Source organism: Semicossyphus pulcher, unplaced genomic scaffold (genome assembly GCF_022749685.1).
Source record: "Semicossyphus pulcher isolate SPU_LCO1_2020_fin unplaced genomic scaffold, fSemPul1.0.p SCAF_12, whole genome shotgun sequence".
NCBI lineage: Eukaryota > Metazoa > Chordata > Actinopteri > Labriformes > Labridae > Semicossyphus > Semicossyphus pulcher.
Window position 1 is genome coordinate 21,968,194 of NW_027211626.1, and position 23,246 is coordinate 21,991,439.

Here is a 23,246-nt window from a genome sequence, read left to right on the forward strand (position 1 = left end):
ATAGGGATATGATGCAGTCTGTCAAGGTCCTTAAGGTCATGCTTTTGTTTTCCTTTTATTCATGTTGTCATTTCCTGTTTTATTTTGAACTCACCCTTGTCTCGAGCTGTGTCCCAATCCAGGGGCTGCAGACTTCTATTTGAAGGCTGATTGCGTCACAGCGACACGTCGATGGCCGTCCCATTTCGAAGGCTCCTTCAGATGCGGCCGACAAATGCGTCTTCCTTTCCATCAATCAGGCACACTTCGCGGCCCAACGTATCCTGAGATTCATTGCGCGCCAATTGAAACGAGTTGGCGGACTCTAACACAGCCGAGGAATAAACGTTCAAATAGCTAGCGTTACATGTTTAAAAAAACGAAAGGGACCTTGAAACAAATGATCTTTAAAATAAGTTACATGACGTTAGTTATGCTAGCTAGTTAGCCTGCTAGCTACCTGTTGCTTGGCGACAGGAGCGGCGTTTGGTGACGCAAGTGCAACGGCAGGAACAGCTGGTGACACAAACAGGAAATCCACTGCAGACCGGGATCATTTCAGTTCGACTTGCGCGGTCCAAGCAGGCTGTGAACGGCGCATCCTCTGTAGACCATCGAAGGCGGCAGTGCTGGATTGGGACACAGCTTCTGTCTTTCAGATCCCGGCTCCCTGCGTCTCCTGCCTCATGTGTCAACCCCGTCCTAGTTAGACCCACCTGTGCCTTGTTTCCCTTTGATTACCTGTGTATATACCCTGTGTGTCTTACCTCTTGTTGCCAGTTCATTGTGTGTTATTTTGTGTCGTGTCATACCAACAGTTTTCTAGTGAGTGATTTTTCGTGTTTGACCGTAGCCTGATATTTTTGATGTTGCCTTTTTGCCTGCCCCTTTTGGATTATTGCTCGTGAGTTTAGAAGTAAGTAGTGTTAGCATTAGCAGGCAGATAAAAGGAACAGTCCTATGTACATTACTCTCTTTAAATCTTTTCTAACTTTAGACTAACAGTCTAAAGTTTAAGTAGCACCTCCTTCAGGCTTTGATGGTCACTCAACAACCCTAAAATACTTGAGCTCATATAAGAGTTGTACTGATATTGGTCTCATGGTGGCACTAAAGAAGAGAGCGTTAGATGTTTTATCCTCTTGGGCCCACGTATATCAACTGTGAGGAGCCCTTTTTACACACATTTGCTGCAACAGTGCCGTAACACAGCTCCGCTATCTTGACATCTTTGTAGTTTCACACTGAAACAAACAGCGCTGTCACACTGCTGATTTTACACAGCGCTGCTGCGTTGCAGAAGCAAAAGAGGCCCAATGTGTAATCCCTTCAACTTAACATCCACAAAAACATAAAACAAAAGTACAAACAGATATTTTGTTTTCTTTTACAGTGTGAACCAGAGCTTGCTGTGACCTCTGATGTCATCTTACTCAGAGAAAAGTGCAGGAGCTACAGAACAAGAAGTGATTTCAGACACTGACAGGCAGCAGCTGCATGATGGGACTTACCTCCATGACCTTTGACCTTTTCCTCACCATCCTCAAGCTTCAAAACAATCATGGCCGCGGTCTGCTGGACATTTCTACACGGTGTCTGGTATCTGAGCGATAATCCCCTGCACACTCACACACACTGACCCAACTGTGTGTGTATGTTTGTGTGTGTGTGAGTCATCAAGAGCCCGAAAAGGTGTTCAAGGCCAGATACCAATCTGCACACACACACACACACACACACACACACACACACACACACACACACACACACACACACACACACACACACACACACACACACATTGCTGCATTGCGTGTCAGAACAGTTGGATGACCTTCAGACCCTCAATGCATCACTCTCAGTGTGTATTTGCATGTGTGTGCAAAAAGTCACAATTATGATGTCACGGCAACATGATACCACACCGCCCAAGAACCCCAGTTAAACCTGTGCTAGGTGATTCTTTCAGACTTCAGCAGCTGAATCACAACACTGACTTTGATGTGTTAAACTTGTGGTCAAACATTTCCACATCAAGCAGTCACAGAGCAACAAAGTTTACCTGATGAATCTGGGGTGACCTGACAGCTTTGGTCGGTTTGTTTGGGCAGTTGAGAACACAAACTCTGGTGCGGACCAAACTACGGGACCATGGTCCACCAGAAAAGACAGGTCTTGGTCCGTTTCCAAATGAACCACAGTTCAATTCAGGTGAGAACTTTATTGGACTTAAAGTAGGACCTAATATATGAAGCAAACCAAAACACTGTGCATTGTGGGTTGTTAACGGTTGCTGACACTTGCAGAGACAGACATGCAGCCAGGCAGCAAGACAGAAGATGGAGGTGTTCAAACTAAAGGAGAGTGGAACTGATGAACAATGTCGGTTAAAAGTAAAAAAGACATGAAAGTCCGCTATTCTCTCTCCTCTTGTTCCCTCGCTTTGTTTACTTCAGGGAGTTTTCCCACGTAGAAATTCGGACCAATCAGAGGGCAGTTTCCTTGTGTATCAAAACTTTTGGTGCGCTGTTAAAAGCTGCCGTGTGAGCACAAACCAAACTCGAGGCAAAATGACACATTGGAACAAACAAACAGACGTTAGGTGTGAAAGCACCCAAATATTCCTTCTCTTTTAGCTCTGTTTTTGGTCTCCACCAACTCCTGAAAGCAATATCTGATATTTTAAGCCTCTAAATACTTCACAGTGTTCACCAGCTAGTCTCTAACTGTGTCTGCCGGCTGTTTGATGCTCAGCAGGTCGTGTACTTTTGCTTTTTACAGCTTTTTCTCTGAAAAATACAGAGCTATGATGAAAGCCCCAGGATTCAGCTAGAAGTTTTCGAGTGCTCAGATAAACATGAGCTGAAACTCATTATAATGCTCTTTAAAGGTGACGGGAGCGACGTTACTCACAGCCAGAGACATTGTTATTCAAAAACATGAATTTTATACCCTCCTGAAAGAAGGAGTTCAGCAGAAGTGTTGTATTAAATAATATTTTTGTCATAAAATGGCAACTGATGTCTTCTTAAACACAGCAGACCTTTGTGCTTCTATGTCATTAAGAGGCACTTGATCATTGGTGTCCACCAGTAAGCATTCAACTGCCTGAAAATACCACCAGTATGAGCACTGGGATAGGCCTGCTGTGGTTGCTGTTGGTTGGAAGGGTGAAAATGATTGGTGGCTCCTCCTTCCTGATCTCCTCTGAACGTCACACGAGCTGTGAAGCCTCCGACCTCTCAACCAAATTGGACCTGTTTTAAAGTCGATTCCTGGAAACCAGGATTTCTTTCTCCTTACTTTTTTCACACAGACACTGTGAGGTAACTAAAACAAGGTGAAACTGAAACGGACAAATAGAGTGAGAGTGTGATGATTCATGGGAGTAGGAGGTTTATGAAGCGTGTTTGGACAGAGAGCCGCAGGGTTTCAGTCTCAGCTGGGAGGATGAGCTGGTTCAGAGTGTGAAGGTAAGAGCAGGGTCAGCGTTAAATCTGTGTCGGGAAACCGAAACATTTCTGTCCCCACACCTGTGAGGAATATTTCCAGTCATTGTGTTAAAGCTTCACTTGTAAACAGGCTTTAACATTAAATGGTCTTTCTTTCTGTTTGGTCACTCATCCCCAACTTTTCAGAGTCAGGCCTGTTTGGCATCATTCAGTCTCTGCAGACTCTCCCCCTCCTCCACCTCCTCTTTGCTGCCTGAATCTCCGCCTCCCACTCAGACTTTAGGGGCTGGGAGCGCCTCATTTGAATCCCAGTGCAGCCTGGAGGGGTGGAGTCAGTCTAGTGGAACAGATGGAGCTCAAAAATGCATCGTCACTTTTTTTTCTTCATTTGAGAGAAAGAGATATGAAGTTATTCTTTTATTTGAAGGCATTGGACAGCACGTGTGATATATTATACCCTGGTTTCTAACCAGCTTATTTTCACTACAGACAAAACAAAGGGGAAACCAACAGAGGCACTTTCACAGTTATTCCCTGCTACAGTGTGTAAGTAAAAGATAATCAGGATCAATTATAAAACTCATCATAGATACCTCAAGTACAAACAATTGTACAGATGCAAATCACTGAAAAAAATCCATATTTGCATTTAAGTATCAAACTGATGTCAGCTGATTGAGACCTTTAAGAATAATGCACAAATTATTTATAAAAGATAAATGTAACAATGTATTACATTTATCAATAACTTGATCAATATAAACTGAACTGTCCATTTTAATAAGAGATCAAATCTGTTTTACATTTTCCATTAACGCTAACCCTTACCTTTTTAAATGTAGGGACATTTTTTGTATTAAACATAATCATGTGGCTTGGGTTAACACGTTGTTGGAGCTTGAACAGACCAATCATAAATGTCCATGCACTAATAAGCGCTAAAAGAAAACGATAAAATAAACAAAAATAGAAGAACATATATGAATAGAGGAGTTTGTGCCCCCTTATCTCTTTTTGGAAGCTACCAAAATAAAATAAAAAAGTAGCTCCACCTCTACCAGCAACATTAAAAAGCATCACATGTAATCCACTGATGAAATGTAATGCATTTTGAATTATGAGTACTTCTAGGCCTACTTATTGTACTTTTAATAGGACTATATTTTGATGCTTTTATACATTTACCAAAGTAAAAAATCCTTTTTCTTTTTAAAGTTGCAATCAGAGTAAAGAGGAAAGGATAGAGCTAGTCAACACTGTGGTATCGCTTCTCTGAGCACTTCTTTGTCCCTGGTGTGCTGCAGCTAGGTTTATAAAATATCTGCTTTATCTAATTATTAAACACGCAAACAAAAACCTAAAATCAAAGAGAATCCACAGACCCTTGATGCTGCTCTGGTAGATTTCATTACCCAAAGTATGTAACCAAGACTAATTCTATGCTTGCCTTATTTTGCAGTTCTATATCACACAAACTGTTTCAGGTATAGTTCAACAGTCCACGGTTTAACCCCGCCCCGCCGGCGCAGCAGAGTGACTGAATCAAGCGCAGCGCGCGCTGCAGTCCGGGCTGTGCTGAGCCAGAGCGGAGCGGAGGGGCGGGGGGAGGAAGAGGAGGAGGAGGAGGATTGGTGGATTTGAGGACTCTCTGCTCCTGCGTTGTTTTCGCTCCGAGCTCTCGCCAGTCCGTCCGTCCGTCCTTCACTGCGAGCGGGACTCCACTGCCCTTCTGTCGGCCTCCAGGTGAGTGTGTGAACCCGGGCCGAGCCGAACCGAGCCGAACCGGTCTGTGTTGTTTTAATTTTAATCAGTGCGTGCACGGCTTTGATTCATCGTTTGCGTGGCTGAGCTGGAGAAGCATCCACATCCACGACGCCTGTGGCTGAGCCTGTGCCCGTGGCGGCGATGTGCATCCTTGAACTCCGATATCTCGGGATAGAGGCCACCTAACCCGGGTTAATTGTGCTAACCTCCAATTAAATCTGGCTCTGCAGCGGGTTGTTGGCGCACAATGAAGCCGAGTAGCAACCTCTTCTCCCGGCTGCTTTCCACTGCTCTCCATCGTGTTTTTGAACTTGTGCTGGCGTGTGTTTGTTTGTGTGTGTGTGTGTCTGTGTGTGTGTGTGTGTCTGTGTGTGTGTGTCTGTGTGTGTGTGTTGGCTTCAGTGTGCCAGAGCTGGTTGTTATTGTTTTGGTGAACTCTGCATCTCTCTCTGTTTTAGAGCCTAAGTTGGTGCAAAGATGTTTTTCCTTATTTCTATGCTGTAGATGACGATGGTGATGTAGGTGATGATGGAGATGGTGTAGGTGGTGGTGCAGGCGTGGTCGCCTCTGCTGACCTCAGCCTCAGAGCACAAACAGTACAATATTCCCATAATACTCCTGTGTACCATCCCTACAGGGACTGAGAGTCTCTGCAGTGACCTTCTCTGTACTTTGTGCTGTTTTTGCCTCTCTTGGTGTCACTTTGACGCTCCTGCGATGCCACAAAACACTTTATTTCTTCAATAATGTGCTGTATCATTATAGTTTTCTCATCTTACATTAACGTGGAATGATTCTGGACTCTTTCTGTGCTTGTAGATTTAATAACTTCTGTGTTTCTGTGCAGTTTCAGCAGTTTCTACCTCTTTGATGTTGCTGTGAATAATTTAAACCTCCCAGTAAATGCGTTTCAGGCTGCCTGTAGTTGTGCGGTGATGGTAAAATGTGCGTAACGCTGCTGCTTTGAGGCGTTTTTTTTTTGCGCAGACCCTGTTTCAAATCCTGTAGAGCAATTATGTAATCAGATACAGGCTGGGCTGCTGCTTTCTCTCCTCCTCCCCCCTCCCCTTCTCCATTTCTCTCCCCCTCCCTCCTCTCCTCTCCCTTTTCCTCCTAATCTTCCTCCGTTTAACTTCCTCTGTCGTCTCTGATTTCTTTCCACCCTTTTTCTCTAACCACTCTTTCACTCCTTCCTTTGCCCCTCCATGTCCGTTTCTTATACCGGTTTACCTCCTCCATCACATTCCTCTCTCCTCTCCTTATCTCCTCTTTATCCTCTTTCTCACTTCAGGTTTTCCTCTTATCATTCTGTTTCTCCCCCCTCTGTTCTTATCCTCACACCCCCCCTCCGTCCCCTCTCTTTATTTCTTTTGATGCAGCAACTGGGAGACATTTGGCAACTTGTTGACCGAAGCCTTTAAGACGTCACAGTGAGGTGTCGAGTTGTTCCACAGCTCCTGCTGCTCTAACAGCAGGCTGCAGTAAAACATTCATTATATAATAAAGCTGAATCCTTTGGATGTAAATCTGTTTTAAAATAGATATTCTGATTATAAAAATGTCTAACTGCATTAATGTTGGGAATGAAATGGTTGGATTTTACGCCCTGGAAGTACAGTGCGGTCAGACGTCATGGATTCTGAGCTAAAATGTAGGATGTGAAGGAGGTGAGGGACAACCCACAATGTTTGTTCTAACTTTGAGATCTTCTCATTTCAGATGAGAACATAAAAAATAAAAAAAGATTGGAAATCATAATTTTACGTCCCTTTTGTAGAGAAAACTCTGACGCAGATTTCAAAATAAAACGATTCAAAAGTACTTGAAATGATGAGGGTTACAGGCCCGTTCCTGTCACATGACTTCCTCTGAGGCTTGAGATTGTGTTAAATGTTTGAGATTCTGGTGCTTATGGGTACCTTACTTTGAAAGAGGGGTCCACAGAGTTATCATAAGGTTCCCATAATGTTGTCGGATGCATGATGGGAAGTTTGAAAGAAAATATCATAATGGATGCAGCAGATACAGATACTGTATATTGGCTTTTTTTTAAAATGTCGTTCTTCCTTGTCAAAACTGCATTACCCACAATGCAACACGAGTGCTTACATAGGTCAGAGATTTCGGTGTGTTTTATGCTAGTTGGGGGTAGGTGTGGGCGATATGGCCTAAAAATGATATCACGATATTTCACAACATTTCGCGCTAACGATATTCATGACGATACGGAAAAAGAAAACTGGATGATGTTTTTTTGTGACTTTAGGCAGCAGCATTTGTACATGCAATTACAGTAAAGTGCTTTGACCATTTCCCTTCTTTTCCAATTAACTTCTATCATAACCACCTAGTTTGCAATGTGCATCCATCTCCACAAGGTGCCAGCTTCAGCAATATAGTGACACAAAGGTAACACGACCATGTGTACTAAATCCTCGTCAGTGGTCGACACGCTGCTCTGGCTTTCAGCCGTGCTTATGCTTGTGATGTTGTGGTCACGTGAACGCTGTAGCCTGCTCGCTCAGGCATGCAAATACGCCAACATGTCTATGCGCCGCTACATCTTTGATATCGTGATATGACACTCTGTTATCGCATAAAATAAATATACCGGTATTATCTGAACGATATGATACAGCACCGCCAATGTTGGGCTGATGTATCCTGAAGCCGTAAGCCTTCAGCAGTGATCGAAAGAAGGTTCCAGAGGCCTTGTAAGCTCAATTACATGTTCCAAACTGTAGACCCAACTAATGCTTACTCAAGTGACATCACTGGAGGACCTTTATCAGACGTCACAGAGCTCCCCCGAAGCTTTCAAATACTTTAAACTCATGTAATAGAAGTCAACAACTGCTGGAAACAGATTGAAGTGAAGAATCAGTGAAGCTCCTCCTGAATACAATTACTAGTTCTCTTATTGAAATGGAGCAGAGTAACAGCTGGTTGACAACACATTTAATGATTTGAATCTTTAAATCTGACATAACTTGTTGTGGATATAAATGTTAAACAAGAATGTCTCCATATGTTGTGCTGTGAGTACCTCACCATGCAGAGGAACTACTTTTCCATAACTGCTTTTTTTTAACTTTCCATGTGACGTCGCCTGATGTGGTCACAACGCAGATCTGCTGTTTGTGTTTACAGGCTCTTTAAATTAAATGGAGCAAAGCCAGAAATAGACGGGAAAGAGGGCGGGGTGCAGCGAGCTTTATGGGAAATGTGGTTTTAATTCAGAGAAAGTCAAAAAGCTTCACACAGCGTCTTTAAAAATACGCTCTGGACGTGTTTTCTTTGAGTTTAATGCTTGTTTCATTTGAAGCTGGGTGGCCTACATTGTGTTATAGAATGTATTTATCAGATCATATCCAGTCAGTCAATAACTCCTGAGAAGTTCAGTCTGTTTCCATCAGCAGGTTCGGAGCGTAAATGATCAGCAGGGACGTTTTAAGTGGATTGATGCTCCTGCAGGAAACATGAACAGAGCTGCTGGGAGCGTTTTGGCTCCAAGTCAGATTTTCTCTTCCCCTCACTAATACCTCGCTGATGGTGGAGGTGGTGATGATGCAGGTTTGGCTCGGCCCGCTCCCGGCTGGTGCGATGCGGAGACAGATTTGAGCTGTAAATCTTCTGCTCTGCTGCAGCGTCTCATTTTAATACCAGGCTAATATTAAACTGAACGGCTCCTGTCGCCTTTGTTGGTCTCTCTGCAGGAGACGAACCTGTGAAGGAATACACACAGGACCTCGGGTTTGTACTGATTACATAACAGGCTCTTTTATGGGCACACAGGGAGAGACAGTCCCAAACCTGCAAAGTCACATAGAAAATAAATAGCTAAGAGCCAAAAAATGGGGAAAGGGGAAGTCTGGTATTTTATAACCAGGGCTCTATTTACATATTTTGTGGTCTTTCTGACTTATATGTACTAAAATATAAATGATCGATTAGATTGCTTCAGGCAGAAGTGTGACGCAGCAGGAAAGTGCGTGACTTGATTTAAATCATAGTTTTATTTGTCAAACACACAATTAAACTAAATTAAAAATTTAACCGATTGAAGCAGAGGTAGACATGTAACTCCCATGTTCTACAAGATTAAAAAAAAACATGACTATATTTAACAAAGGTGGCCAAAAAATATAAAACTTCTCATTTCTGTTTTATTCTAAAGTCTGATCCAAAGCTTCTTGCACCATTCCTTGGAGTTTCACTGGAACTTCAGGAAATGCATCACATGTGAACCGGGTCCTGATCGGCCCACGTTGTTGGACACATCTTTAAGTCATGTTGAAGTGTTCCATTGAGAGTCTTTCTTTCTTCTCTCCTTCCTCACAGCCCCTGTTTGTCTTAGTGATAATCTCTGCGTCCGTTTCTGTCTCTCGCTTTGTTTTTCTTTGTCTTTGGGCCTTGTTCCACCTCTCTTGTAAACAGATCTGTGAGTGTGTCGCTGTTTTAATTAGTGCAGAACTCTGTTGACAGACTGTGTGTCTCCGAGGGGACAGAGGGGACATTGTGGGCACAGACAGGAGGAGCAGTCATGTGATCAGAAACGTCCTAAAGAAAGCAAATTTACCTTTTTGAAAATGCCTTTGATCGTCCTCTGTGAACAGACTCTTAGCTCTGAGTCTGATTCATCGTCCGTGTTGTTGGGAACCTCGGAGCACATTTTGTCCAGTCACGGTGTAACAGCGGGCCGGATCAAAGACGGTTAGGCCTATTTAAGGTGGCACTGCAGCTCTTTCATGAGCCCAAGGAGGGAAAAGGGGATTTTCTTCCTTTTAATGGTCTGATCTTGTTTTGTCGGACCAGCAGACCAAACCCTTACCAACCTAACAGTGATATTCTACAAAATCTTAATATTATAGAGAATTAAACGGGAAAAGGACTTAAATGAGTAACACAATTATTGTCAGCTCATTTATTTTTGATCGACAAAATAGAGTGGGTATTGAGAACCAGTATTTTTTGGTACAGGTACGTGATTGGTCCGTACTGAAAGTACAGATAAGCTCATGGACAAGCGGTGCTCCTGTCAGTATTAAAGTTAACATTCTGTCTTACTAAATGTCGTTTTCATTCAGTCGTTTCATTCTGACGCAGCTGCCGTCCGTCCCCTAGTGATGATGAAGCCGCCGGCGTCAGGCAATGACGATGCATTGTCGTGGTCTCCTGCTGGAGAAAGTCTAGTAGGTCTATATGGAATATACAATTGGATTTTTTCCTTGTTAACAAAAAGGAAAAATCCAATTCTCTAAATCCAGCACTTCAAATTTCAAATTTAACGGTATTATTTGGTGTTATTCATTTTTACAGGACTCATACTTTAACGTTTAACGTCCTCTTAAAAGTTGGTCAGTGGATCAAAAAAAAAACATAACAATGAACATTTTTTCAAAATTGGGTATTTTGTTGAACTGCGTTGCCATGGTGATACAGCTCATTTAAATGTCTCTCAATGAAAAAGGAAGTTGAGACTCAAAGTATCCAATCTGCTATAAACGTAACACGTTGGATAAAAGTCCTGCCTGAACACATCTACATGCCAATATTCAGTCACAGTGACAGCACCACCTACTGGTCGGAGGAAGTAAGCTCTACGTAATAATCATCTTAAATAATTTGTGCAAACTTCAAATTCAAAGCCCTTTTAAACAGTCAGTGTCCAGTAACGGCCCAGCGGCTGCAGCACCAAAGAAGCTAGCTGTCACTGCCCCGCCCACACTGTTTGATTGACAGGGGATCAAAGTCTGTTCATGGTGAAGACTCAATCTACAGAAAACTGAGGATGTGGTGCGTTGTCCCTTTAAGACGGAGAGCTGTGGCCAGTTGTATTTTCAGAAACGAGGCCAGTCGTGTTTCTGTCGTTCTTTTTCTGCTCTCCTTCTGCAGACCCTCCCTCCTTCCCTCTTTACCTTCATCCCTCCTTCCTCACTAAGTCACCTACGCTGCCTTTCCTCCTCTCCTTACCTTACTGCTCCTTTTTCCTTAGAATATTTTACAATCTTATTTTATTCACTTCCACCTAATTCTGCTTTTAACAGTGTTCATCTGTTTTTCCTCTTCTGTCTCTCCTCTCTCCTTCCTTTCCTCACCTCCCTAGTCTCCTTCCAAACAAACCAAAGCATTGTTTCAAAATAAAATCAAACGACGAAATGAAACTGAAATGATGATGTTGCCGAAAGTGTCTCAGGGATTTTACTTTGAAGCCGACAGCTTCGTTTATTCCTCCACCCTCACCTCCATCCCTCCGTCATGGCTTTGAGGCTTAGAACTTTAAGCTGAAAGAGTTGGACGGAGGAGGAGGAGAAACTTCATCCTGATGCCCTGAGTATGAAGAGAGAGGAGAGGGAGAGAGAGATGTGTGAAGAGGAAGAATGACAACCCTGGAGTGAGGTGGGTAAAGTGGGAGAAAGGTAGTAAGGGAACGGTGGGAGGTGAAACAGAAAACAGGAGGAGGTGAGAGGAGAGGTAAGGAAGGATGAGATTGAAGGAGTGTTACAAAATGTCTGGTGACATTCAAAAACAAAACTGAATCTGGTGCCAAAATGAACGCTGTGGGAAGGAGGTGAAAAAGAAGAGAAAAGGATGAGAGAGGGATGACTAATGAGAGCGGTAGTAGAGGAGGTGAAGGTGAAGAGATAAATGAGGGACGAGTGGGAGAAAAAAAGGAGGACAGGAGTTAAAAAACAAACCAGCTGAAACATTTTCCCAGGAAGGAGGAGAGAGGGAGGAATGTTCTGGAAAATGTCCAGCAGACAGGAAGTGGAACAGTGCGACACAGAGGAGGGCACGGCGGAGCGAGGGAGGAGGAGGAGGAGGAGGAGTGTGAGATTTTTCCCAGTGGCAAAGCTTCAGCTAAATATAGAGAACCTGACGGAGCTGACCATCAGATTCAACCGAACACGTTTTATCAAAAAGGAAACGGTCGAGTTAATTCTCGTCAGTGGAGACAAACTTTCAGCTCAAGGCCGACCTAACCTCTTATTCACCGTCTCATACGCTCTTCATTCAGCGGGTTGCTCAGACGTCATGGAGCAGTAGATGTTTAAACTCTCCAGCACTGTGAGCCTCAGGTGTGATCACTATTTCCCTAAATGACGTCTATAAGTTGCTTCTTTTGTCCAAAAAAACCAAGAGACTGGAAGACTCTTAATTTAATATCAGACATGACAATTAAAATCAGCAAATCTTCACATTTAAGAAGCCAGTCAATGTTTGTCAAGTTCATGGATTTTCAAAATAATGATTTAGTTTTACTTGACTTATTGATTAATCGACTAATCATTGTAGGTCCATCGAGAGGCCTTCTTGTCCTTGACGAGTTTTTAAATAAAGGTTTTGAAGTTTAAAGTCAAGCTTTTGTGGGAAGTAAATCTACTAAAGAAAATGCATTAAATCAAACTTTACTCTTAAGACTTAGACATAAAACATTTGTGTAAATAAAAACTTTCAAAGTAAATTTTTGTAAAAAAATATGAATTTAATTTGATGCTTTGAAAGTAAATCTTTTTGTTGTTATTTTTTCTTGAAGAAAAGTTTTATCAGTAAAGTATTTTTAGTAAAGTAGAGCAGCTTAAACTTTCATCTCCATGTGGTGTTCTTCATGTGCTATAAGACATATCAGAGACAACATAAGCAGTCATCTCCATGGCTGGGCCTGTCTGCTTTTAAACCGTCATCGTAATTTTTGCAGACTCAGTACTGACTACTAATGTTAACGTTACTACTATTGATTACTACATTTCAAGCTAGCTTTTCAGTTTCAACAAGTTGCCTCTTAATGATGGCAGAGACATGTTTTGTTTTCGCTATGGAGGGGGCGGCTGGAAATGTGCATAGTGGGCAGGGACTATGCAGATTGGCAGAAGAAGGAGGAGAAAAACATGTAAGGCAATTTATTATTTCAAGGAGAGCATTTTATATGTCTACCCCGACTTTCTACAGACTTTTTCCTGCCAGCCTCCTAGTAAAATGTTCGCAAGAAGTCAGGATGAGCCAATGTATGAATGCTGCTGGAAATAGTCAGGAACATTCACTGCGAGCGAGTGGGAGGGATTATAATGTTAATATCATGCGACCAGTGCGGAGTGTGCTGACTGGTGGGTCAGTGATGAGCGCTGTGACCTCAAGACAGGAAGGATGTGTTGCTTTTAAAACGATCTTAAATTGAAGGTTTTTAAAAGGTCCTTTATCTTTCTTACACTTTTTGTTATCAGTCGTGTCTGCAAGACAAGAACACACAGCCAGATATCAGTGAAGCATTGCATGTTTGAACTGCTTCTGCTCCTTTTCAGGTGTGTGTGTGTGTTTACATAGCTGGGTTACGTGGAGGTGAACAGGTTTAGCCACAGCATTAAGTACTCGGTCAAACACACACATAACTATTTCTTATCTTCTTCTCTCTGCACACCAGGCTTCTTCACAAATGGTCCCTGAAGTGTTTATGTCGCTGTGATACTCAGACTTAAAATCACAGATGAGAAACAATCGAGTGTTTCATGAGATCATAAATACGTTTTTTAAAAGCTTTCAGAAAGCTGTGCTGATGATGCAAGCTGCTCCGCTCGTAAACGTCAATTTTCTAAAGAGTAAAGAATCTGCTGCTACACACCAGCCATATCTGATTAATAAAATATGTGAACAGAGTGTTTATGAAGAGTCGGAGCTCATTTGCTGCAGGAAGCATTTTCAGATTACATGTTTTCCAAAAAGGCGTTCTGCTCACATTCACTTCCTGAGAGACGCGGGCGGCTGCAGAGGCCGAGGCGATGGGAACGTAAAAAACGGAGTGGGTGAGAAATATCAGCTTTGAAGTGTTTGTACTGGCTGAGCCAATATCTCGTTCAAGGAGATCTCAGTTTGTCACACTCATACTCACACTCTCCAAATTACCTACTCAGTCCACTTTAACTCACTGCAGTTTGAGCTGCCGCCTAATTAGTCTTACAGATGTCACATGAGGCGGCAGAATCTTCCAGAAAGAGACGGAGAGGACGGATTAGGATTGTAGAGCAGAAAGGATCAGGTTTAAGGACTGACTACAGATGTGTTAGTCACTCTTTCAGGTTCCTTTTAGGAGAGATGTGTAGATGTTCTCTATAAGGTCTGATAGTATGATGATTAGTGATGTCTTTTTTCCATTGTCGATTTATTATTATTATTTAACAATAAGGAGTGAAACAATATCTAAAAATGTCCATGACAGTTTGTTGGAATCCAAGGTGATGTCTCATGGCGCTCATCTACCAGGCCATGAGCAAAGTCAGGCCTACGGTGAGCATATGTACGGCACAGGGAAAAGGACAAAATTAAGACCATTGAGAGGTTGAAGGAGGCTACATCCTTGCCGAAGCCAGCTACTGATCTGGCCAATGATAAGCCAGCGCTGGTAACTGAGAGGCCGGCGGTGGTGAATGAGAAGCCGCCTATTCATTCGACCAGGGCGACAAGTCATGGGTCTAAGATAGCAACCCATTGGATCGGCTACTGGATAGGTAGGTTATTAGCTTCCGAGGCTGGCGACTAGCACGCCGAAGCTAGCAACATTAGCCATTGATTTCACTGGTCTTCTTCTTCTGTTGTATTTTAGTGGCATACTAACGTGGTGCCGGCCTCTCAGTTACCAGTGCTGGCTTATCATTGGCCAGATCAGTAGCTGGCTTCAAAATGTTGTTCATGTATTTGTCTGTTGAATGTCCAGCTGATTTATTTATGCAATTGTGATTTCGCTTAGCTTCCTGTTACACGCACACAGTCAGGCAGTCAGTGTGTTTACAGTCTAACAGGCAGCAACACAGGTCATGTCCATTCACTTAACACACTGAGACACCCTCCTGTGTGTGTGTGTGTGTGTGTGTGTGTGTGTGTGTGATTGACAGTGATAGTAATGTTACGTATTGTCCACATGCATTTCCTTTAGATTGTTAGAAGGAAAACACACACACACACACACACACACACACACACACACACACACACACACAGGGTTGCACTCTGTGTGACAGAGAGAAACGCCCTTGGCTACGAGATCAAATTAAATGGAGTTCTGCTGAAGGTCAAGGCAAACACACACACACACACACACACACACACACGTTCCTGATAAATAAAATGTGCAGTCTGAGGTTCCCAGATGTGTGTGTGTCTGCCATCCTGAAACAGCGGCAGCAGGGTAGTGTTGAGGTTGCTGGTTCAAATCCCAGGATGTACAGGCCAGGAGAGGAGTGTAGCAAACTCCTTCCTATTGTGCTTGGCATCATGGAAAATGACTGTTGATAAAGTTGAAATGACAACACACATGTAGAAGAAGTCTTCAGAGCCCCAATGACAGTAAAAGTACTTACACTGAAATACTGGAGTAATGTACTGGCATTGTCTTTGTGTGTACATAAATACGTGGTGTGCACACCCTGAGGCGGTGCTGCTGGAGCGAGGGTGGGGTCCAGTCTGAGAGGAAATGAGAAAGTGGGACGCTGCCTCTGGGCTGCAAGCTGTCTGCATCTGCTGATCCTCGGATGCGTTCACACTGCACGACACAACGTAAAACTACCTCTGATGTGATCCTTCACACCTGTTGTCAGTGTGAACAGCAGAATCTGAGCCAAACCTTTTACTAAGACTCAACCTGAAAGCTGAAGGCACTTATTGCTGTGGCGGCTTAGAAGGCCTTTATGCTTGATTTTTACATCCTGTTTGAAGAGATAAGTGGCTGCAAACTGAACTACATTGTTCACGTCAGCTTAAAGAAACAGAAGTAGTTGTGTAAACAACCTCTTCATGAGTTACATTTAGCTTCATCTCAGTCGTTTTTAAGCATGAAAGTCAAACATTCCCCAAATTCAAACCTCTCCTGTGTTTGTTCTTGTCCTTTTTCTGCTTACAGGGCCATTTCACATATTTTCAACCTCAGTCCTATCATGCTATCATGCTATCCGCTTCTCCAATGGGCCCTGGAAAACCTCCGCCAGAGTATGTAAAACGCGTCATCTGGTGGAGGCCAGGGAGCTTGCTAAACTACACTTCCTCAATCTAGGATGCCCGCCTCCGATGTCATGTCTCACTCAAAATCGGCAGGTTTGAAATGTAGACTGCAGACTTGAAGATTTTTTAGATGATCCACCGGAATATTCTTGTTGTATTTCTGATTCCGCACCGCTCTGAGCCGTTGCCTGCAGCGATCAATGTCCTTGACTTAAAAACGGTGTTTCACTCCAGCGTCTCTCGCTGGGCCGTTCCTTTCAGAGGGAGGGGCGCAATGCACGCTGGGTGTTGTAGGAATGTAGAATGGGTGAAACTACGAGCTGTTTGTACAACTTTCTCCACAGCTATGGCGCCAATTTCAAATATTATTGCTTCTATCGATTACAGAGAACACCAGCTTTGACTGACAGTGGCTTTTTCCAGGGGCGAACTGCTCCTTTAATGTCTTTGTAAATGGACTTATTTGTGTTTTGATCTGTTGATCAGACTACTGCTTCGTACTCTGAGTGGCTGTTTTTCTTAGTAACAAAACCAAGGACTTCCTGGATGAATATGAAAGTACAGGTCCTGATTGGCCAAAAAGATTTAGCCATTTTCTTATTATTCTCTGTGTCTGTGGCCGTCCCACATGTTCCCGTAATCCCTCATGATGCGTGTCGTCTCGCTCGCTGAAAGCAGATTCTCTGTGCGTTACTGTGCTCTGACAGATTTTGGTTCGTCACAGACGGAGGATTCCTGGAAATTCAGATCATATTTTCAGCAGGATTGACTTCATCTGTTTTTTTTTTTTTCAGCGTTGCTATGACGATAGAGAGGCTTACATCATTGACCTCCACCCTCTCCCTCTCCAGGGCGGAGGTGTAACATGACCCCAGATTACATCATACATTACATTAGTGAGTGTGTGTGTGTGTGTGTGTGTGTGTGTGTGTGTGTGTGTGTGTAACAATGAAGTCCTAAGGTTGTTAGATTTGACCTCAGAGTGATGATACTAAATGATGATCTGTGTCATGTCTGTCAGTGTGTGTGTGTGTGTGTGTGTGTGTGTGTGTGTGCACTCTGGGATATTAAGGGGATTTACACCAGCGTTTTCCTTACCCACAAATACGCGCTGACCCACATTGCATCATGGGAAATGAGTTTGATGACATTGGACAGGGAGGGGGAGGGGTCACACGTCCTTGACCATGAACACATATGCATGTTGATATCTCACAGTTCTGTTAGAGATGAACACGTTATGTAGCTGATTTATCCCTGCAGAGAGGTAATACAAAAATCAAGGCTGTTATAAGTCTCCAAAGAAATACTACATCTCCCATGAACCTCTTTGCTTCTGCTTCTCCAAGCCTCCTTTTATTTTTGGGATTACAGCCGACTTAGACGATCATCTGTGTGTCATTATGTCTGTCAGAGAGATGCAGGGCAGACAGGCAGACAGACGGACAGACGGACAGACACAGGCTGGCTGACAGGCAGGCAGGTGAGTCAGTGCGACAGGTGGGCGGTCCGTCTTGAACCTGCTCTGTTGAGGAATGTGTTTGATCCCACTTTAACACTGTGATCAGCAGGACACAGACGCTGGAACAAAAGACCCACAGTCACACTGAACACACACACACACACACACACACACACACACACACACACATGAACGTTCTGTGGAATAGATTAGATCTGACATCCCACAATGCACTGCAGCATGAGCTGGCCAGGACTGTGGGTTGGATAGAGGGAGAGAGTGAAAGTGTCTGGCATTGGGCCAGGGTGAAATGATGGAATGGATCGCCATGACGACACAGCCGACCCTCCAATCTGGACTGTGGAGAGCTCAGAGTTTGCGTGCTGTGTGTGTGTTGTGTTATTTTTGGACTGAGGCTGCTGGGAGCTTAAGTGTTGAACAAATATTCTGGATATTTTTGTTGATAGGTTTCGTGCTGAAAATCAGTTTGCAGGTGATTTTAATAGAAGCATGTTGAGCTCAAATTAATGTTCGAGCTGTGAAACAGGATTTAGACTCTAAGAGAAGCTACTATTACTACTAGCACTTCACTGCTGTAACTTTCACTACATTTATTGCTCCTATTAGTCAGTGTGTCACTTCATAGATAACAATTAATTTCTACAACGTAATACATAAAAAAAGGTAAAAAAACCCCCCAAAAAGTTACACATCATGTCATCCTATACAGGATGAGATCGGAGCTGTAAATGATTAATTTAGTGAAGGTAAATATTTAAATGCTACTCAGTGACTTCCGTTCACTGCTACATTAGAAATAATCAATAATAAATGTAAGGCAGTTATTAAGTTATTAAATATTAAAATGTATGATTAGTTGTCAGGTAGGGCTGCATCATGTGAAAAAAAGGTTTAAAATGTTTTGAATAGTAACTGCTATAATTTTACTCCATTTACTCTGCAGCCCTTTTTACATGTGACATGTGATTCTGCCCTTTTGCTATTTTACATTCAGGCGTTATTGAAGCAAAAGGCACGTGTCGTATAAACATTAAAAAGCACAAGCTTCACATCCACTGACACGGTGCTCCTCCGCCATTTACACAGACGCCGTTTCGCCTCTGTTAGACCTCTATCACTATCTCAAAGCAAGGTGTAACAGTCCCACCTCGAACTGGCAATGTAAGGGCCTGTGTCCACTAACAGCATTTTCTGAGCTGGCAGCGCCTATTTTCTATGCACAACCCATGCAGTTCAGCACTAAGCGCAAAAACGGCCTCCGCTGTTTTTTGTTGTTGCGATCTCAGTTGAAAATAGTTCAACTTTTGGAACACGGCCACGCTCGTCAATGTCACTTCTCCCTCACCGACCAACCAAAATCAAGAAGGGGCGGGACTTTTGATATCAACTTTGTCGATAACTAAGGCGGAAGAAAAGCTAATCCTGGCATTCACTGACTCCCATACTTGTTTTTTCGAGGGTTCAATTTCCAGGTCTAGAGCTGCGGCCGATGCCAGGACACGATGAATAAAAGTAAACATTAAGCACACAGAGCAATTTATAACAGACGTAACGGTCACTACAAAGGGAAGTGGAAGTGCTGCGAGAAAGCGTCCGTAACTTAGCAACAGTAAGCGCTGGTGGAAGCCAGCGCAAAAAATGCTGTTAGTGGACACAGGCCCTGAAAGGGGCTTGTGTCATTGTCCAACGTTAACTCAAAGAAATGTAGCATTAAGTGAAAGTGAAAGCTGTTTCTCAGATTATTGATAAAAAGGTTTGTCTCACATAACTGTAATTTTAGGGTTTGTCCTCAATATACTGACATTTATTTTTTCCATTGTTTTGAAGACGAACAGTATTTAATCATTAAACTTCGAATAAAAAAGCTGACGATAAGGGCAGCTTCACATTATACTGTAGAACAAAAACCTTACGTATATCAATGTTAATCACTGCTTATATAAGAAAGAAGAAGAGAGCGGGTCAGGCCACAGACTGAGCAGATAAAGAAATTAGACAAGGTCGAAAAGTCTGCAGCAGTTTGTTACAGAGAGTTAACATCTGCAGGGTCGTTCAGACGGTCATCTGAAGGGTGTGCGTGTGTGAGTGAGGCATGCAAAACACATCTGGTCGTGTGGGTCATGTGGTTTTGCAGTGTGTGTGTGTGTGTGTGTGTGTGTGTGTGTGTGTGTGTGATCAGCCCTGGCCGTCACTGAAAATTATGACTTAAGACTGGAGGGAGGAGGAGGAGGAGGAGGAGGAGAGGGAAGAAAGCGATTAAAAGGACGAGGAAGTGAAGAAGATTTGGAAGAGGAAGAGGATGACGTGTTGATAAAGATGGAAAAAGGTGGGTGGAGTGCAAAGTGGAGGACTTGGATGAAAATAAGCAAAGAGTTGAGAGAAAGGGGAAGAGACATTAGGGTGGAGCAAATACAAAATGAAAGGAGGAAGAAAGAGAAGAACATAGGGAGGATGTTTTTGGAGTAAAGGAGAAAGGTTAAAGAAGTGAAGAGAGGGATGGAGACGTGTCAAACTTTTTCTTTCTGTTTGTCTCCTTCCTCCTTCATGCCTCCCTCTACTTTACTCCCCCCCCCTTCAGTCTCCCCTCTCTCCTTGGCTCTTTCCCAAGAGCTCCACCCTCCTCCTCCTCTGTGCTCGGTCCCGACTCTATCACAGTTTGGGAACAACCAGTTCTCCACAGAAACACTCTCCGGAGACCAATCCCCCACCCAACACAGAAACACACACGTAACGTAACCCTACTGACTGCATCAAAGGCTTCACACTGTAGAAATATTTATGATCCAATTAAATTTGAGATTAATTTTGGCTTGTCTTGGTTCTTACAATTAAAAAGCCACGTTAATTTTCCCCATTTCAGACGATGCTAAGGCGGGGACGAATGTTGAGACAATAATGAATCAGATGTAGGCGTAAAGTTGGATCAAATCTGTTCCAGTCTGGATCAGCTGCTTTTGACAGTCTTCAGATAACATCATCCAGTGTGGGATCTGTAAGGGGTCTCATCTAAAGTCTTCAGATCCAGACACTTCTTCCCCAATAAATGCATATGAACAAGGAAGCTGCTGGTGGGCATCCATGTTTGTTTTGGTACAGGAACATGCAACAGTTAGCGTTCCAAGCTTAATCCAAAAGGCAAATGGACTTGGTTGAAGTTTTTGAAGACGTCTCACCTCTCATCTTCAGTTCTAAACTGACTGGTGGACGGAGCTAGATATATAAGCCTCTGTAGGTCATTATTATGCTAATAGATGGTCTCACTTGATAACAGAGGTGAAACCTCTTCAAGAACTTCAACCAAGTCCAGTTGCCTTTTGCATTAAGCTTCGAATTACCACGACCTGGATGACTGAGAACCGGACAATCAGTTGGCGTTCTTGCAGGATATTTGGGGTGGTCTACCTCCAGAGGTTCAGTGTGTTGTGTAGTGTATTTAAATCAGTAATGAGGCATGCGTTTCAAAGACTTGTCTGTGTGGTTTGTTCAGTCTTCGCAGCTTTTAGCATGTCTTCAGTTATCAGTTCTCTGTTTGGGGATTCCCATTTTTTTCAGTTCTCTGTTCTTTCCAACTTAAGCAACAGAGCGCATACTTTATATCTTTTGCCTGTTTGGCTAATCTCTTGCAATCAGTTTCATTGCTATACTGAAGTGCTGTGTTCTTGCCGTCCATCCCTGCACCACCCCCACCCTGAAGCTTTGAGTCTTCACAATAATTCTCACTGAAGCTTCAGAGACCCAAAACTGGTATTTGGGACAGCCCTACCTCGAACTTCATAAAACATTGATTCAGTTTTTTAAATAAAACATTCACCACTCGGGAAGAGGAGCACAGGCACTTTTAATACTAGTGGTGGTAGTAGAAGTAGTATTACACACAGTGAATGCCAGATATTTAGTGATTTTGCCAACTAAATGACTGATTAAAAGCCACTTTCCCGAGCTTTACTGGACTGTAAAGTTTTTCTTTGATTCTCTGAATCTCTTCTGACTTAATTTGAAAGGCAAGAACTTTTTTTGAGGTGGATATTACGTGTTGGTGCCAAAATGTATTTAGTCAAATGAGATCTCATCTGTCAGAGTGAACACTGCAGTAAATATCCGAGCAGTAAACACCCGTCCTCCTCAGAGAGATGGACGGATCAGAAAGATGTCTCAAGAGTGGTCTTGACCTCCGCTGTTTATCTTGAGTGCTCAATTCCTCCATCTGCCGTCTGATCCCTCCTTTCTTTCTTTCCTCCTCACATTCCGTCACTCATTCCTCAGTGATGTTTCATCTTTTTCCTTCTCTTTCTGTAGCCTTTTATATTTTCTTATTCCTCTGTGGTTCAGTTTCTTCTTCTTCTACTTTCTTATTGTCATCTTCTTCCTATAGTTGTTGTTGTTCTCTTTCATTATTTATTTTTCTTTGTCTTATTTCTTCTGTCTTCTTTTCTGTCTTCTGCTACTTCCTTTTTCTTTCTTCTCCCATATAAACAATTTTCACCACGCAGTTGTTGTGGTGTACAAGCATTAGAGGGACTCACAGTGATAAGTCATACATTGATGGCTTGTACTAGTTTGTGCTGGCCTCTGTGGTCTATAGCTCTTTTGGTCTGGTCTGGTGGCCTGGTCTCTGTTGGTCTCTGTAGGTCTGGTCTGGTCTCTGTGCGTCTGGCCTGGTCTCTGTAGGTCTGGTCTGGTCTCTGTAGGTCTGGTCTGGTCTCTGTTGGTCTGGCCTGGTCTCTGTTGGTCTGGCCTGGTCTGGTTTGGTCTCTGTAAGTCTGGCCTGGTCTCTGTAGGTCTAGTCTGGTCTTTTTTGGTATCTGTAGATCTGGTCTGGTCTCTGTGGGTCTGGCCTGGTCTCTGTTTGGTCTCTGTAGGTCTGAGCTGGTCTCTGTTGGTCTCTGTAGGTCTGGTCTGGTCTCTGTGGGTCTGGCCTGGTCTCTGTTGGTCTCTGTAGGTCTGGTCTGGTCTCTGTTGGTCTCTGTAGGTCTGGTCTGGTCTCTGTGGGTCTGGCCTGGTCTCTGTTGGTCTCTGTAGGTCTGGTCTGGTCTCTTATGTCTCCTGATGTTCTGATTTGCTCTGCTCTGCGTCAGGCCTTGGCGTGTGATACAGAGATAGAGCTCTCCTCCTGATAAGCAGAGTGAAAGGAGGTTATCTGCTCCCAGTGGAGCTACCATTAAACCCACTCCTCTCCTCCTCCACAACCCCAAAGCTCTCCTCCTTCTCCTCCTCCTCTCTATTTATCTCTAACTCTTTCACCGGCCACAAAATGTCCGTCTTCTCCGTGTGTTTGCATGTGTGTTAAGAGCTGCAGCCCACAGACGCCCACGCACTGATTTGTGTTGTACTGCTTCCAGTGAGTGTAAAAGCTGATCGTTTCTTCCTCTGCCAATCTGATACCAACGCTCTTCATCTCATGGATATTTGTATTTGAAAGAAGTCTAGCGCCTTAAGCTGCATTTTGGTTTAAATCTGCACTTAACAATTTATATCCACTATCATAGTACATTTCCAGTGTAGGCACAAATTTGAGCTTCATGTAAATACTGGGATGTGGAGGTCATTGTGATGGATGGGCAGGTGGAAATGTAAGCTGGATG

At 43.3% G+C, this 23,246-nt stretch overlaps 1 protein-coding gene across 2 annotated transcripts in view; it reads left to right on the forward strand.

Moving 5' to 3' along the window:
- Window positions 1-5,111: 5,111 nt before the first annotated feature.
- LOC138588307 (spectrin beta chain, non-erythrocytic 1-like) overlaps window positions 5,112-23,246 on the forward strand; it is a 122,900-nt gene continuing 104,765 nt past the window's right edge. For both annotated transcript variants that reach the window (XM_069658342.1, XM_069658343.1), the window contains exon 1: window positions 5,112-5,174. The gene's annotated coding sequence lies outside the window, so the exon portion shown is untranslated. The remainder of the gene's footprint in view (window positions 5,175-23,246) is intronic.